The sequence below is a fragment of the Artibeus jamaicensis genome, unplaced genomic scaffold (genome assembly GCF_021234435.1).
Source record: "Artibeus jamaicensis isolate MK-2021 breed Jamaican fruit bat unplaced genomic scaffold, CSHL_Jam_final contig_373, whole genome shotgun sequence".
NCBI classification, from domain to species: Eukaryota; Metazoa; Chordata; class Mammalia; order Chiroptera; family Phyllostomidae; genus Artibeus; species Artibeus jamaicensis.
The window spans coordinates 3186076-3203473 of NW_026521807.1; the positions used below are offsets into that span (position 1 = coordinate 3186076).

Sequence of the window (17398 nt, forward strand, 5' to 3'; positions counted from 1 at the left end):
ATGGTGCCAAAGCAGGACCTGGAGCTTAAATTCCAGGAGGAAGAGTGAGTGCTATGCTTCCATGGGCCTCTTCTTTATGAAGCAGTGTGTGTAAAAGGGGCCATAAAGGACAAACAAGTGAAATACTTCATACATTACAGTGGCTGGAATAGAAATTGGGGTGAATGGGCCCCAGAGAGCAGAGTACTCAAATACGTGCACACAAATCTGCAGAAACAGTGAGAACTCCAGAAAGCCATTCTGGAGCGGTTTGCAGAGGGGAAGAAGAGAGGGGCCGCCCCAGGAAAGAACACAGTGGGTATGCAACAGAAAAACATTGAGGTGAAAACAAAACAGAACAAACAGAAAACGCCTGGAAATGGAGACGGCGCCAGTACCAGTGAGACACCTCCGCCTCCTTGGAAGAAGAGAGCTCCAGTAGATCCCACTGTTGAAAACGGGGAAACATTCATAAACAGGGTTGAAGTCAAAATGACGACGATTCCTGAAGAAGTGAAACTGTGGCTCTTGGACGGCTGGGAACTCATTGCCTGGCTCATTTATCTTCCTTCCAAGAAGAATGAGGATTCCATTCTGGAGGATTATGCAAATCACAAGAAATCTGGAGGAAACACAGATAATAAAGGGTACCTGTCAGTGAAGTCGTCTCAGGGATAAAGGAGCACTTCAATGTAATGCTGGGCACTCAGCTACTCTGCAGGTTCCAGAGGCTGCAGAGGCTGCAGTGTGCGGTATCCTCTGCAGTACTCAAAGGCTGAGATCCTCGAAGACCACCCTGGACGCACACATGTCCCAGGTGTACTGAGCACCACATCTACTGAGATTGTTTGTGCGAATTGGAGTGATGCTGGCCTACACACCTCTGGAGGAGAAGAGCGTTGCTTTATTACTGAATTATCTTCATGATTTCCTAAAGTGCCCGGCAAAGAATTCTGCAACTTTGGTGCCAGCGATTATGAAGGGGCCCCTCCTGAGCACCACCGGAAAGCTGGGAGAGGCGCTCACATCCACCCTGGTGTGGATCTCTGTGACAGGTTCCTGTTCTTAGTCCTTCTCTTGTACACACGGTGTACTTGGAAAGTGTTAGTGTCTAACTGACCTGATGTTTGTTTTCTGTTTGATCTCGAACAGAGAAAATAAAAGGGGTTACAGCTCTTTTTTCTTTTCTTTTCTTTTCTTTTCTTTTCTTTTCTTTTCTTTTCTTTTCCTTTTCTTTTCTTTTCTTTTTTCTTTTCTTTTCTTTTCTTTTCTTTTTAAATCATTTTAAAGTTGCTTCCAGTGTATTGATGGACAACGAAGAGACATACTGTAGAGTGTTCTATTGCCTAGTTGACAAAGCTGCTTTTGAATGCTGGCGGTTCCCTTCCTTTGACACTCTGCACTTTTGGAATGTATGTCGATGCTATGACGGACACTCCAATCCAGTGCCAGAGGCTCAAGTCAGTGTATATAACTGATCACATTTGTGCTCCTTTTATTTTTTATTGGTGTTTAAAGTAAAGAGTTTATCCTTTGCAAGTCGCCCACATTATTCCATCGGCATTTTATCTTCGCTCAGGTTGTGGAAGAGCGGTGGCTTGTTCATGGTTTTTGTATTTGTGTCTAATTCACATTTTAACATGATAGATGCAATGCTTTGTGTAGCTACAGTTTTCTGGAAAAGCCAATCTTTTAGGAGTTCTTTTTCAGACCTTCAATAAATTTTTTCTTCAAATTTCAAAAAAAAATGGATGACGTGAAGGAAGATGTAGTAAAATTAAAGTAATGAATAACACAATCCTCTTCTTTGAGGCTGAGGTCAAACTAGCCCTCTGGGGTTGCGCCTGAGGCTGTTGAGACCTTTTTTATGATTCCTGTGCAGGACCGTGAGCAGCATGAGAGCAGGTCATTGTCGTCACCATTTCTATGATTGTCATCACCAAGATGACAATCCCCCAGATCAAGCACTGTGCCTGGTTGAGCATTTGATTAAAGAAAAAATGGAGAGATCTGATGACCTACTGCCTGAGAGTACTGCATAGCTTATTTTTTATTTATGAAAGTAAAGAAGTAGCCAAAAAGAAAACCACAAGCACCACCAATCTCCCCACATAATATACGGTTTGGCAAATAAGGAAGGACCTTGGATCACAGCAAAGAGCTGTGAGGAGGTAATCATTGGAAACTGTGCACTTGGACAAGGACCAGAGTGTTCAGGCAGATCCCAAGTTCAGCTTGTACAAGATTAGAGCAATAAATTGAGTGTATTTATCATTTAAATGAACAACAAATGGGAAGCTAAGATAAACTGACATTGAAATTCACTTCAACTTTGTACTTACAGAATGAACACTTTGCAAATGGCCTAAGGGTGACAGTCTTTTAAACTCTTCACATCACTCTAAGACATGGAGCGGAGCCTGCGCCACAGGCGAGCAAGGCAGGCACACGGGGAAGATGGGCGCCTGCTTCCTCTCTGGTTGCAGGTGTTGGGGGACCAGCTATTTTTAAAAAATGGGAAAAAATCTAAAAGGAAGTTTTCTAAAAAGTAAACAGGAGGTTGGTAGAAAAACAAAGCAAAAGCGAAAAACTATATAATACTTGAAAAAAGAACAGATGATTTGGACAAAGGAAAAGAAGGCACAAGTACAAATAAGGATTCTGGGGCCTTAAGAACATGAGAGGAGGGCCTTTGAAGCTCCATCGGCAGAAACAATAAGAACATAATCATACAGCAGAGGCCTCTGGGAGTCTTGCAATGTAAAGATACATCATAGTCCAGCCTTGTATGTACAGCATGGTATTTTATGCTTACCGTGTGACAGCAATCCAAATTTCCTGTGACCCCGCCTTTCAAAGACAAACCCTATCTCCAAATCGGCAAAACCCAGTTATAAATATGACTTAGGAAACTGTACACAGCCATCTCCGCTCCCCCAGCTCCATCAAAGTCCTTCTTCCCACCAACCCCAGACAGCAGCCAGACTCAGTGCCACAGATGACAAGCCTGGGTCGCAACCTTTCTATTCCTCCCTCACCACTTTCTTCACCTCCTCAACCTCAGTCTTACACAGGAATCTTTTCTCTTTTTAACCTCCATTTCCACCCTTCATTACCTCAGGCGATGTATTTTTCATACCAATTTAACAGATAGAAGTCACCAGCATCATCAGTCTCTAAAGAACTTGAATGAACATGGAAAGTCCCTCCAGAATCTGCAAAAACTTCTTTTAGTCCTACCATAAGTAAGCACCATTAAATTTCCTATTTTCTTCCATCGTATTTACATACGGGTGTGTTACTTTCTAATCCTCTTCACTCCCACTGCATTTTACCTACCTTTTAAATGAAGCGTGCTTTCTGAGAGTGTTCCCTGACATGTAGATGGGCCTGGTGAAATGTCAGGTCAAGGCTAAGGTATCTTGTCTGTCTGCCTTTTTTGGGTGTGTGCTAGGGCTTCACAACATGGACTCTCTGTTACTATTACCAAGGTAGACTCTTTCTTAGTGTCTCTGTTCCAACTTGGCTGTCCAAATGGCATTAGCTTTACTTCTTCAAGGTGAGAAGGCTTGAACTGTGGCTTTCCAACCCTGTTCAAACAGCTGTGAACAGAGGCTGGGAGGGGAGGCGAATTCTCTAAGGAGCTGACATGGGAGAGGATGAAACAACTGGCATCTTCTCTGTAATTCGCTCCAGTCTCCCACTCTATCATGGTCTAAATAGGCAACAAGCACATTTTTGTTTCTTTTTGCCTTAAGCTCTTAACCTTAATATTTACTATAATTATCTACCAAACTAGTTCACAAACAGATTCTGCAAGAATTAGTGTCTAATTTTCCAACCTCTGGTTGTTTATTCTAAAGAAAGATGAACTCTGGCAACACCTCTCCCAGGTGTACACGGGGCAAAGAATCTTGGTACAAAGGCAGAGCAAAGTCCTGTGGGTAGTGACTTCTAAATTTAATCATGTAGAACTGGCCCCAGAAAAATATTCAAAACGGCAAGTTTTGTGGTGGCCCTCCTGGGACTTCTCTCCTGCCTCCTGACAAGTTATTATAAAGACTTCCATTTGCATAGTTCTTTACAGCCGACCAACATTTTGACATGGACCACCTCACCTCAGGCTCACAGACACCCCGAGAAGGGCACCATTGCCACTGTTACCCCATTTCACAGTTTCAAATGCTGGGGCTCATTTGACTGAAAGTGTGGACTAAATACTATGTGCCAAGCCCAGTGGGGTTACAGCCACAAACAATACACAGTTCCTACCTTCACAGAGTGTGATACAAAATGCTAACCACAAACAGGAAGGAGCAGCACAGCCCTAAACCCAGAGGCCCCATAGCAGGCCTGTGTCCCCAAATGGAAAAGCTTTCCGTAAGAAGTGTCACCTGATTTTCATAGGACCAGCTTAGTAAGGTACCAAGGGCTACTCGAAGAGCATTCCAGGACCCAAACTCGTTCTCTTACAGAGAACGATCAACTGAATGAATATCCAATGGTGGGATGTCAGATTCTATAATAAAGTCAAAAGAAGTATTTGGGCAGGCAACATGGAGGGTAATTTGGGCTACCAGGTATCATGCTATGGCCCCCAGATTGGAGGTGGCTCCTTCTGGAGAGCCCAGACCAGCCTCCAGGATGCTTTTCTGAGTAGGCCTGTCTGAAAACAGCAGCCTTTTCTCCAGACACAGAGCACAGAGTGACTCTCTCTGACTCCTCAATAGAAAAACACACGAGTGGGTCATATCTACCACACAGAGGACAGCCCTTCCAGAAGTGACAACCGGGAAGATAATGTCAAAGCTTTTCAACCACAGTAACATAATCTACTAAACTCCAGCGCACGGAAGTGCTCCTATCAGTTGTCCGTGGTCACAGGTTTAATCCAGACCCACTTTTCCTATGGCTTCAATCTCTCTGGAAAAGAAGTCTTAATCCTCCATATGTCCCCTCATACAGGGGCGCAAAGGTGCTTAATCCCCCCAAACATCAAGTAAATCTCAGAATTTTGCCCCAAGAGACTAGTCCAATGTCCCCAGGGGTTGTCAGGCATTATCACCGCAGCACATCTTTGATTTTTCTCTCAGTTGGACACAAAAGAAAATTTTAATTACTTGGAGGAAAAATTAAACATCACTTTCAGCTCTGCTGGCCCTCCTTTAAAAACCATCTGGGATAGCAGAATGGGTGAGATAAGTGTAAAATAACTTTAAAAGACGCCATTCCTAGAAACAGTCCAGAACTGCTTCCTTATGTGGCCTGTGTGGTGGCCAGGGGTCTGCAGACTGTCCTGGACCCAGGCCTAAGAAGTGACTCAGATGCGGCAAAGAAGCCACGTTGTTGAAGAATATCCTGGCGCTGGGTTTGGGAATGGCACATATCCGGTGATCACATAAATTCTGGTCTTGTGCACATATTGTTTTACAAAATCCAGGCATGAGATCATTTGGCCTGAATGTTTTCTCTGAGGGTTTCTCTCAGACAAACACAGTGATCTGAATTGAGTTAGACCAAGGGAAAGGCATTTGGGAGATTATCTGATTGTCCATGTGGATATCTAAACATTTCTCAGGCAGGTCAAAAACCAAAGGTTTTCTAGAGGCCCCAGAGAGGAGGAGCCCACAGATCTCTAATCAGATCATCTCTTTCTACTACTTTATGGGGAACAGAAATGCTTTCTCCAAATCACAAACAAGCAGATAGAACAGCTACTGCTATTCTTTCAGGCAGCCAGTATTTGATTAGATGGGTGGGAGTTTTTGTTTGTTTGGGGTTTTGTTTGTGTTTTAGACTATTCAGAAAAGGAAGTCTCTAATATTGTTCCTTTTTAAGGTTTAAGTCTAGTTGATTTATGTTTTAAGTTTAAACCTAATTTATTATTTATTTTCTTTCAAAGTATTTTGTTTTTGTGACAGCTTATGTGAATTTTATTGGCGTGCTTAGATTGCTCCTATTTTTAAGTAGGATTTTGTATCACAGGTGAGGTGTCATGAATCACCTGAGCTCCAGTCTGCAGCGCTGCACCTTTCTAGGAGAGAACAGTTTGACTACTTGCATGGAATCCCCTGTTAAACTGAAGTTTCCTGGGCTCCTCCTTAAGAGCCTCATTCATTAGGTCTGGGGCCCGCCCTGGGACCTACAGGTATTTCCGTGGCCAGTTCCACTGCACTCCATAGAAACCCCCATAAAGTGGTCATTTTCTAAGTCTCCTACATGCTCTGCTCGATTCTGCTCAGAATTTTTTTTTTAATGTAACAGCTTTCTCAGATTAAGATGTTTGCATTCATCAGAAAGGTAGGGTATGTTTTAGCCTATTAACAGTGTTGTGTACTTAACCAAAGGTCAGGAAAGAGGCTGACATCTACTTGGTTATCAGTTTCTCCACTGAAAAGAGGGAGGAGCAGGTGTCCCGTCAGCAGCCCTGCAGGGCAGCAGGGAGGCAGACAAGGTCCAATGAGAGGGCGGCCTGTGAAGGGGCCCGGGAGCGTGCGTTTTCTCTTCCCTTTCATCTGTGAAATGTCCCACGTCAGCTCTACAGTGAAGAGGCTTGCTTACGGGGAGAAACTCAGACACTGAGTGTTCAAATTTTAGGAGGAAGAGAACAGCAAATTTTATGAAGTTTTGAAACTATAGATAAAGAATATGCTCCCCAACGTTTAGAGCACTAAAAATGGGGAATACACATGGAAGTTTGAACAATGTTTTAGGTGTGTCTAAAAGCAACACTGAATAGCACGGCTGGTAATAAATTTAAGGTGCTTACTATCCTAAGAAATATGCTATAAACAACTTTAAGTAAATAAACTATAAATATATTAAGAAACTTGGGGATTACAGACCTACATCAGGTTAAGGAAATTAGTAATATTTGAAATGCGTGCCCTAATTTTGCGGTTGATTTCCTTGAAGAACAATTGAGGTATTCCGGCGGTTTTCCTTGAGGTCACCGACCCCAGCCAGAGGCTTCATGTCCTCAGGTCTTTGGGAGTGCACATCTGTTATCTGGCAGAAGCCATATAGCAGATAGAGCAGGACCTGACGTTTCTTTCTTCCCTTTTATTTTTACATGTCAAAGATTTATTAAACTCACTACTGAGGAAACTGACAAATGATAAGCTGGTTCTAAGGAAATTCACATATAATACTACTGGAATGAAATTGCTAAATTGGATACAAAGCTGGTTAATATATTCCGGGGTAAACCCCCCTAACCCTGTAACTTTCACAGTTTGTTTTTCTAGTAGAGGACCTGAATTTTCAATTCTTTCTTCTGCTTACCAGCTGTGAAATGTTGGGTAAGTTATCTCACCTTCTGGGCCTCAGTTTTCTCATTTGTAAAATTAAAGAAATGCATATGGAATACTTTCTACAGAACTATCATGAGAAGAAGTATGGCCGTGCTCATGAACGTGACTATCGGGGGTGGGGTTCTGGCGCGTGGCACCTCAGGCCGAGCTGTGAGTAAACCAGGTGTCCTGTGTGTCTGGCTGTGCACAGTAAATTCAGTCTAGATAGTCAGAATGTTCACACCAAAAACATATGTTAAAATAATGGGTGAAAACATTTATCCACTAGCAAATTAAAAATACAATTTAATTCATTTATTTCTGAGTTTTAAAAAAAATGTATGGTAAGTGCTCTGACTTTGTTCAGCAGAGAAGCAACTCATTACAGAAGAAATGCTCAGCGTCTCCATTTGGGAGTCCACATGGACGACATTAGGCAGCTGTGTCAAAGCCTCCCTCCTCTACCTCCTCCTCGGGCCGGGCAGTTGAGGTGAAATTAGGCTCCCTCCACAAGGGAGGGCCAAACCCTCAAGATCGGGTCCCGAGGAAAAGAACATGACCTCGAAGCTCAGGCTGACTGCCTGGCAGTGCTCATAAATTATAAAAGGCCCAATTAATTCTTTTTCATTTCAAAGACACATAACCTTTCTCTTCCCAAATGCACTTCTGTACTGTGTATGCTGTCCCCCCACATGGCTCCAACGGAGAGTTAAATAATTCCCATTTCCCTTAGAACTCCCCTAGTGTGACAAAAATGCCATTGTGAGATGGCTTTTCTCCTGCCGTTAATAGGCTCCCAAAAAGGATTTCGAGCAGCACGTTGCAACTCACGAGTCATCTCAGTAGGCAACTGAATGCAGACGTTCAGATGCACAGAAACACACCACTCTCCTATGGCCTACTGAAGCACTGCAGGGAATTCCACTTGTTAACCCGCTGCAGGGACAGGAAGGCGCCCTGAGTGCTGGTTTGGGACCTGTCTGCTAGCTCGGCCTCTCTGGTTGCAGTTTCTTACACCTGAGATGTTAACAGCATTTTCTTGTAATTTTCCCCAACTATCAGTTTATTTTTATTATTATGTAACATTAGAAAAAGGGAAAAATTTTCAAGAATACAGTTATCTAATAATTTCAAACTAAATCTTCTCTTGCGAAGGTTTTCTTCTAAAACTTTCATGGTGGTGACTATTTCTGTAATACTTTACAGTTTATAATGTTGAGTTTTTTCTTCAATCTTCATATCAAACCTGTGAGAGGGTTAGGACGAGAATTATAATTCCTGTTTCACAGACCAGAAAACTGAGGCCAAAAAGTTTATAGAGGCCATAAAAAGACTTGCTGGTTGTTTGTTCCAAATAAGTACAAATATTTCCTTCTAAAGACAAAACATGCTTTTCAGCTCCCTGTGGCTTTACTGAATTGTAAATTATTGTCCCAAAGAAATCCCAAAGAGGTAAAATCTGTTGTATGTGTTCTGACACTGTTAAACCCTATTGCAACAAATGCTATTCCAAAGAAGGTAATTAGAATAATAAGAGTAATTTATATTATTTATGATGTACCAGGTTCTGCATTAAGTGCTTTATGTGTTTTGTCTGATTTAATCCTCACAAACTCCCCAGACAGGGAGAAAGCATTATATCTGTACTTCAATTAGGGAAATTAGGCTTGGAGCGATCTAGAGACTTTCCGGAATTGGAGAAGCAATATTGTTGGATCTAGTACTGTACCTAACTCACTCTGACTCCAGGTTCAGTGCTCTTAAGCAAGGCCTTCAGCAAAGCTCATTTTCTGTTCCTGCTAATGACATAAAATAAATGTGTTTGTATTTCTGTCTACAGTAAATTGTCTTTGTCAGAGAAGTTACACTGTACTACACTGCTGGTGTGAATGCAAAATGGCCCAGCCACTTTAAAAATAGCTGGTCGATTTCTTATAAAACTTAGCATGTGAAGCAGTCATCCCACTCCAGCTATTAACTCCAGAGACATGAACACACTTGTCTGCACAGAGGCCTGAGTGGGAAGATTCACAGCAGCGTTATTCATAAGAGTCCCAAACTGGGAACAACCCAAATGTCTGTGAACTGGTGAGTGGATAGACTGGGACACACCCACATGCTGGAATACTACTCAGCAATAAAAGAAAAACCTACTGAGAGATGCCACAGTGTCAGATGACTTGTAAGAGCATTATACTGAAAGAGCATTATGCTGAAAACAGCTTTGTGTCATGTGATTCCATTCATAATGACAAAACAGGAGGGAGGGGGATGGGGATGGCAGAGGGAAGTGACTAAAAAAGGTTTCAGAGAATGTTTGAGATCATGGAAATACTCTGCATGTTTATCATAGTATTTCATGAGTTCGTACACTCATCAAAACTCATCCAACATTCTACTTAAAATGGTGAGTTTTACTGTATGTCAGCTATAACTCAGGTAGTCTGACTTAAAAACAAAGTATTGAAATGGGCTTGAGCTTCTGCCCTGCCACTTTCCCAAAATATTTGATTAGGAGCTATTGTGACAGCAAGGTCACACCGTGTGGTTGTCTGCTTGTGTTCACTTGTAAAGTAGTAATTACCTTTCAACTCGCCTCATCCCTTCAGAAACCTCTATAACTGTCTACTCCTCTTCTTCTCAAACACTCTAACCCATCACCTCAGGGAACAGCCGGTGTTGTAGTTGAAGGCAGTTTGCTGAAGAATTCACTCTTGCTCAGGGAGGGCAGCTTTTTGGTTCTATTCAGGCCTAATGTGGGATGAGGCCCACTCACATTATGGAGGACAATCTGCTTTACTACAAGTCCACTGACTGAGATGTTAACCTCATCCTCTAAAAACTCCCTCACAGGAACAACCGGAATAATATTGGAGCACATATGTGGGCACCATGGCCCAGCCAAAATGACACATAAAGTTAACCATCATTATCTTGATTCAGCTGTTTCCCCTCCAATTTGCAAAGAAAAGGAATGGAACTCCTCAAAACTGTTTTCCAAGACTTCCAGCCAAGATGGAGGCATAGGTAAATATACTTTGCTTCCTTGCACAACCAAAAGAAGGACAACGACAAATTTAAAAATAAAAAACAACCAGAACTGACAGAAAATCAAACTGTGTGGAAGTCCAATGACCAAGGAGTTAAAGAAGAAACATTCATTCAGACTGGTAGTAGGAGTGGTGACAGGCATCTGGGGCGGAGATGATGTGTGGTAAGGTGGTGGACCAGGCAGGTGAGGCGGTGACTGGTAGGACAGGCAGTCACGCATTAGCCTGCGGTTAAGCGGGAGGAACAACTGGAGAATGAGACAGACCATGCAACCCAGGGTTCCGGTGCAGGAAACTAAAGCCTCAAAACCTCTGACTGTAAAAATCTGGGGGGGTTGAGGTGCTGAGAGAATTCTCAGCCTCACAAGAGAGGTCATCGGAGAAACTCACAGGGTCCTAGAATGTACACAAACCCTCCCACCCATGAATCAGCACCAGAAGGGCCCAGTTTACTTGTGGATAGCGGCAGAAGTGACTGGAAGTAGGGCGAGAGCTGAGCAAGTGGCATTGTGCCCTCTCTGAACCCTCTCCCACATACAGTGCCACAACCCAGCAAAGTGAGTTGCCTTACTCTCATGAATATCTAAGGCTTTGCCCCTTGTTCTGTAACAGGTGTACCAAAACAAAGAAATATGGCCCAAATGAAAGAACAGACCAAAATTTCAGAATAAGAACTAAGTGATGAGATAGCCAACACTGGTAATCAGGATGCTCCCAGAAATGGTTGAGTACAGATACAAAATAGAGGAAGAAGTGAAGGCTATGCAAAGTGAAATAAAGCAAAATATACAGGGAACCAACAGTGAAGGGAAGGAAACCAGGACTCAAATCAACAATTTGGAACAGAAAGAAGAAATAAACATTTGACTGGAACAGAATAAAGAAATAAGAATTCAGAAAAACGAGGAGAGACTTGGGAATTTCTGGGACAACTTTAAATATTCCAACATCCAAATCATAGGGGTACTAAAAGAAGAAGAGGAAGAGAAAGAAATTAAAAACTTATTTGAAATCATAATGAAGTAGAACTTCCCCAATCTGGCAAAAGAAATAGAGTTCCAGGAAGTCCAGGAAGCTCAGAGAGTCCTAAAGAAGTTGGACCCAAGGAAGCACAATTAGCCAAGATTAACGATTAGGAGAGAATCTTAAAAGCAGTAAGAGAAAAGGAGGCAGTTACCTACAAAGGAGTTCCCATAAGACTGTCAGCAGATTTCTCAAAAGAAACCTTGCAGGCAAGAAGGGGCTGGAAAAAAGTATTCCAAGTTATGAAAGGCAAGGGCTTACATCCAAGAATACTCTATCCAGCAAAGCTATCATTTAGAATGGAAAGGTAGATAAAGTGCTTCCCAGAAAAGGTCAAGTTAAAGAAGTTCGTCATCACCAAGCCCTTATTATGTGAAATGTTAAAGGAACTTATCTAAGAAAAAGAAAAAGGTCAAAACTATGGACAGTAAAATAACAACAAACTCACAACTGTCAACAACTGAACCTGAAAAAAAACAAACTAAGCAAACAACTAGAATGGGAACAGAATCACCACAATGGAGATCCCATGGAGGGCTACTAGCCGGGAAGGGGAGGAGGGAAAATGGGGGCAGAGGTACAGGGAATAAAAAGCATAAATTGTAGTTAAAAGCTGGTGCCCATAGAACAGTTCTGCTTCTGCCCCAAACCCACCTTTGTCAAGGGCCATGATGGGCCTGCATAAGCTGGGGACATCCAATATGTCAGCCTCTGAAGCTGGCCCACACTGAATAGAGTTCCTTTAGGAGACCAGCTGAGTCCTGGGCAGAAATAATTGCTTAATAAAAGGGTTCTTAAATAGGCTTTGTTGTGTTTGTCTATTACAAAATAGACAGGGAGAGGTTAAGAATAGTGTGGGAAATGGAGAAGCCACAGAACTTATATGTATGACACACAGACATGAACTAAGGGGAGAAATGCTGGAGGGAAGTGGGGTGCAGGGTGGAGAGAGATAAAGGGGAGCAAATATAGGACAAGTGTAACAGCATAATCAAGAAGATATACTTTTTAAAAAGCTGTTTTCCAGACTTGAGTGATGATGAGAATCCCTTGGAGACACTTATTAAACCCGCAGGTTCCCCCCCCCCACAGACTCTGACTTCGGAGGTCTGGGGTGAGGTCCAGGGCAGTTTAAATAAGCTCCTGATGAGATTGTGATTAGGCAAATTTGGGGAACAGGACAGTAAAATAACCTATCTGCAACCAAGGAACCAGACTATCTAGTGGGATTACTATGAGCATTCGCTCAACGTGAATCTTATCATTTGAAGCTCTTTTAATGGCACACAACAAAGTCTATTTAAGAACCCTTTTATTAATCAATTAATTCTGCCCAGGACTCAGCTGGTCTCCCGAAGGAACTCCATTAAGTGCGGGGCAGCTTCAGAGGCTGACATATTAGACACCCCAGCTAATGCAGGCCCATTGTGGCCCTTCACAAAGGTGGGTTTGGGGCAGGAGCAGAGCCGTTCTATGGGCACCAGCTTCTAACCACACATGGAAAAGATCCAGTGTGTGCCCTGCTGTGAGGCTGGACCAGTGGTCCCGAAGTGCCACAAGCAAGAAAAGAACTTAGAAACTAAAGGGGGAATTACACCTAATAACTCTAAAACAGATATTGATATTCCTCCCTTCCTCTCTCCCTTCCCTCGCCTCTCTCTCTCCCTATCTCTCTCTTCCTCTCCCTCTTGAAAGAAAGCTTTAGCCTCCAGTGGAAAGGACGCCAGATAAGTATCTTGAAATAGCTGAAGATTGCTCAAGTGGAAGAGAGGTCTGGCTTTACCGCTCTGCTCTCAAGAGACAGAAATAGTCCCAGTGGGTGGAGGCTATAGAGAGGGGGGTATGGGGGGTGAGGAAAGAATAGAAAAAGCAAGGAGTCACAGGTAGATGGACCCTGGGCACCTGCCGGCCTTGCCATGTACTACTAGATGTGGGATCTTGGGCAAGCAGGTAACCTCTCTGAATTTTCCGAATCGCAAAATGGGAATAATAACACTTCCAGGGCTATGAGGAGGATTAAATGAGATGTTTGTGAAGCTCTTAGTAGAGAGCTGGGCCCATTATTGGTGCCAAATAAGCTGTAGATAACAAAAGTAAGAACAGTTAACACTGTGAAGAGTGAAGAAATTGCCTAAGGTGAAGAAAACACCGGAAGCGCTCAGGTAGAGAGTCGGCCCTCTTCTTGGGGGAGGGGGGAGTAATGGAGGTGGGGTGCTCTCAGCGCTCAGTGAGTGGTGGGAGTGGACAGCTTTTGAAGTCCTTTCACCCCGAGCAATTTCATGGCTCTTAGGAGAGGAATAGAACACAGCTTTGTGCTTGCAAAACAATTGCTCTTTTGCTTTTAGTGAAAACATTTACTTTCTCTGGGCAGCCAACCCTTAGCCTTTGAGTATAAAAATCTGAAGGGTTATGATTTGGATTTCTACAGGGAACTTATGACATTACACAATGCTTACTGCTCTCCCACCCTTAATACCAAAGCCGGGAACATAAATTACAAAACAAACCGATGGCAGAAGACATTCCCAAACAGCCCGTAAAATAACTGAGCCGGAGTCCTGATGGACATGCACGTGGCGTGGAGAGCACTGTGCTGCCCCCGGGACAATTAAGGAAGGAGTACTTTCAGAGAGTTGTAGAATGCTGGGATACCTACTAAAAATAGAGACTGGAACTTCATTTTTCCCTAAATGTGTGATAAGGATGCTCAAATATTTGTATGAATTGGAATAAAGCATGATTTTCCTGTAAGCTCACTGGAAGTTCATGCCAGACATTTTCAATTGAACACAGTACATTAAAGATATGCATTTATATTCCTTCTGTCTGGAAGAGTGCCACAAATACACACACACACAGAGTCCAAAGGAAAGGAGACAAGAGCCGCTTAGAGGTACAAACCTTTGGAAGTAGTGGATGTAGGGGCAGTCACTGACGCAGCAGAGATGAGAAAGCTGGAATCTAAGTATTGCAGGGAGGCGCCAGTGAGTGAGAAGCAAGGGAATTCACAGGACAGAACCCTGGAAAGTATCAGGAACTGAAGTGTTAGCTGTTATGGAAGACGTAGGTTAATTCCGGAAATGAAAACTGAAGGCTAGATGAAAGTAGTATAAAGAGAATGAAAATCCCCATGTCTTTTCCCCTCCCCCATCCAGTGGACAGCGACCTCCGGTGCTTCCCTCCCCCCAGTCTTGACATTATATGTTCATTCCCTGGAAAATTTGAACACAAGGAGCTCCCCATTGTAGGGTATCATAATGTTGTAGATCTTAGGAGAGGATGGGAGGGAGCTGCCCTGTTGAAAACAGGGGAGCTGAGGAAAAACCTACGTACTAGGTAGAGAGTCCCTCAGCCCCTTTCCCTCCTAGTTTTCAGAAAAACGGCCAGGATTGTAGCACACAGAGATAAGACTGCAGTCTTCTTCTCTGTAAGAAACTTAAAGATTCCAAAGAAAAGTTCTCCAGATTCTGACCTTTTAAAAGGCCAGTTTATCTCTTGGTCTTCCTAGAGCAGAGCCTACCACTTAACAAGCCCACCTGTGTACCTTTCGGTGCTCTTCATAATGTCTCACTCCTAAGTCTGACCAGACAACTAAGGGTCACCAGATATTTGAGGAAAATCTCCAACTTGTAAGAGAACAAAACATACAAGAAAAAAAAAAAGAACTTGAGAAAAAATCAAGATAATACAGAGAGCAGAATTTTAAAAAAAACAACCCAACTCTAACACCCTCAGAGAAATGGGAGAAGATATGTGGTCTATGAAACAAGAACTGGATATTATGAAGGAACAACTGGAGAACAGAAAAAATTACCTCAGAAATTTAAGCCAATACAGTGAAAATTAAAAATCCAATGAAGAGATTAGAAGAGAAATTCTCTTTTAAAAAGTTGATGAAAAATATTGAACAATAGGCAATAGGGAGAAAAGATTAACAAAAGAGAGTCAATCCAGAAAGTTCTACAGCTGCCTAATAGAGGTTGAAGGAAAAGAAAAATGAACAGAAAAAATTGAGTGAAGAATAGGTATCAAATAGGTAATATAAAAATTCCTCAGTTCCTAATGACATGATTCCCCCAAATGAAGATTAACATGCCTATTGTGTGCTCCCCCAATGAATAAAAAATGTTTGCCAAGGCATATTATTTTACATTACAATGGAAATTACACTGGGAATACAGATTTGAAAAGTTTTCAGAGAGAGAAAAATGGGGGGAAAATGAGAATATAAGGACAGAATGGGAGACAGAATGGCAACAGAGGCATCAACAGCCGCACCAGAACCTAGAAGACCAAGAGCAGTGCCATCAACATTGTAAGTCAAAGGGATGTGGAATTCTCTACCGATGCCAACTGTCAAGTATAAGCTGGAAAAATGACATTTTAAGATATCCTAGGTCTTAAGAACTTTACATTCTGAGTATTCAAAGGAACTACCGAGAACATGCTCTACCAAAGAGGGAGTAAAGCAAGAGCGAGAAAGATGGGTTCGGAAAATATCTACGTGGCACTGGAAATAAGATGCTCGAATCCCCTTCAGAGAGTGACATGGTATTCAACTGAGTGGAGTGTCGTTAGAGCTGACGGCCTCTAGCTGGCAACTCCTTCGGGACAGGCCTCAGCTTCTGAGTCAAGGTCGTGTTTTTCTTGGGGTGGCCCTCCACCAACAACTGAGCAAAGCGATGTGAAGAGGACCTGGCTGTCTCTACCATTATGGGACCTCCCAGAGGAACACCGTCTGCCCTGCACGTCCACGGGCTGGAAGGGCCACCGTCAGGCATGCAGCAGGCTGACAGCGGTCTTGTCCAGTCCTGCTCTTCCCTTCTGGCCCGGGCACCACGCCTCAACAAATCTTTTGCACTCATAACTCTGTCATACTGTCTCCTCCTCACAGAAAACCACTGCACAGGTCCTCACATAGGAGCGGAGGAAAGGAAAGTTCTAGAATGATGGCTGTTCAGCAGGCCTAAGGAGCTAGCAGCACCAATTACAAGCAAAAGCCTTCAGGCTCCCAGAAGGTAACCTCCAGGTTAAAACAAATGGACAATAAAAATTGATTAGACAAGCTGGTAGACTTAAAGACGTGGAAAATTGTTTTAAGTGGAAATTTACTGTTCTGTAGGAGAGTCCAGAAAGATTCAGGAACAAGGATAATGCCGCTTATCACAATGCTATATTCTGAGAAATATATTGTTTGGTGATTTCGACCTTGTGTGAACATCACAGAGGGCACGGACCCACACCTAGATGGCCTGGCCGACTGCACCCCTAGGCTGTCCAATACGGCCTGTTGCTGCTGGGCGACAAGCCTGCACAGTGTGTTACTGCACAAAGCAACACAAGATTAAATCAAGCGCAAGAAAAAATGATGCAATCAGGAGATGCAATAAACATGCAGTGTAGGAGGCTGTTTACAGCAAGCTTCTTTTTTCATAAGTAGAAAGAGTACCCTCTAAAAATGATAAAAGAATAGTATAGCAAATACATAAACTAGTAACTGGTTTACTGTCATCATCGAGCAGTATGTACTGTGTGTAATTGTGTGTGCTGTGCCTTCATACGGCTGGCAGCACCGGTTTGTCTTCACCAGCATCACCGCAACCATGCCAGGAATGCACATGCCCCGATGTCAGACGGCTACGACCCCACTGGGTGGTAAGAATTCTCTAGCCCCATTCCAACTCCCGGGACCACTGACATATTGACCAAACACCATCATGCGGCACAGGACTATGTACACACAAGACTAAAGGAAAGCAAATTCTAATAACCACAGATAAGACAAAAGTTGTAAAAAGCAAGAAATAGGACCACCTACACTACTTTACTTGGCTGGGAATATAAAAATATAAAAACTAAATATCAATTTAATTTTTAAAAGTTGTGCTACTCTCTTGGGGGAGGGTGAAGCAGGGATGGTGGTGAAAGTTCCACCATCAGTTAGAAAGTCAACAGGTAGCGTCGCTGTGTCTAAAGTCGATATTTCTGGAATGGCAGTGTAAGTAGGACAAGGAGCAGGAGAATCCCGTGAAAGAGCTGAAAAGCGTGGCCTCT

General features: G+C 43.0%; 1 pseudogene; it reads left to right on the forward strand.

Annotated features, from left to right (window-relative positions):
- The window catches only part of LOC119048172 (mortality factor 4-like protein 1), a 58341-nt pseudogene continuing 40943 nt past the window's right edge, over positions 1–17398 (forward strand).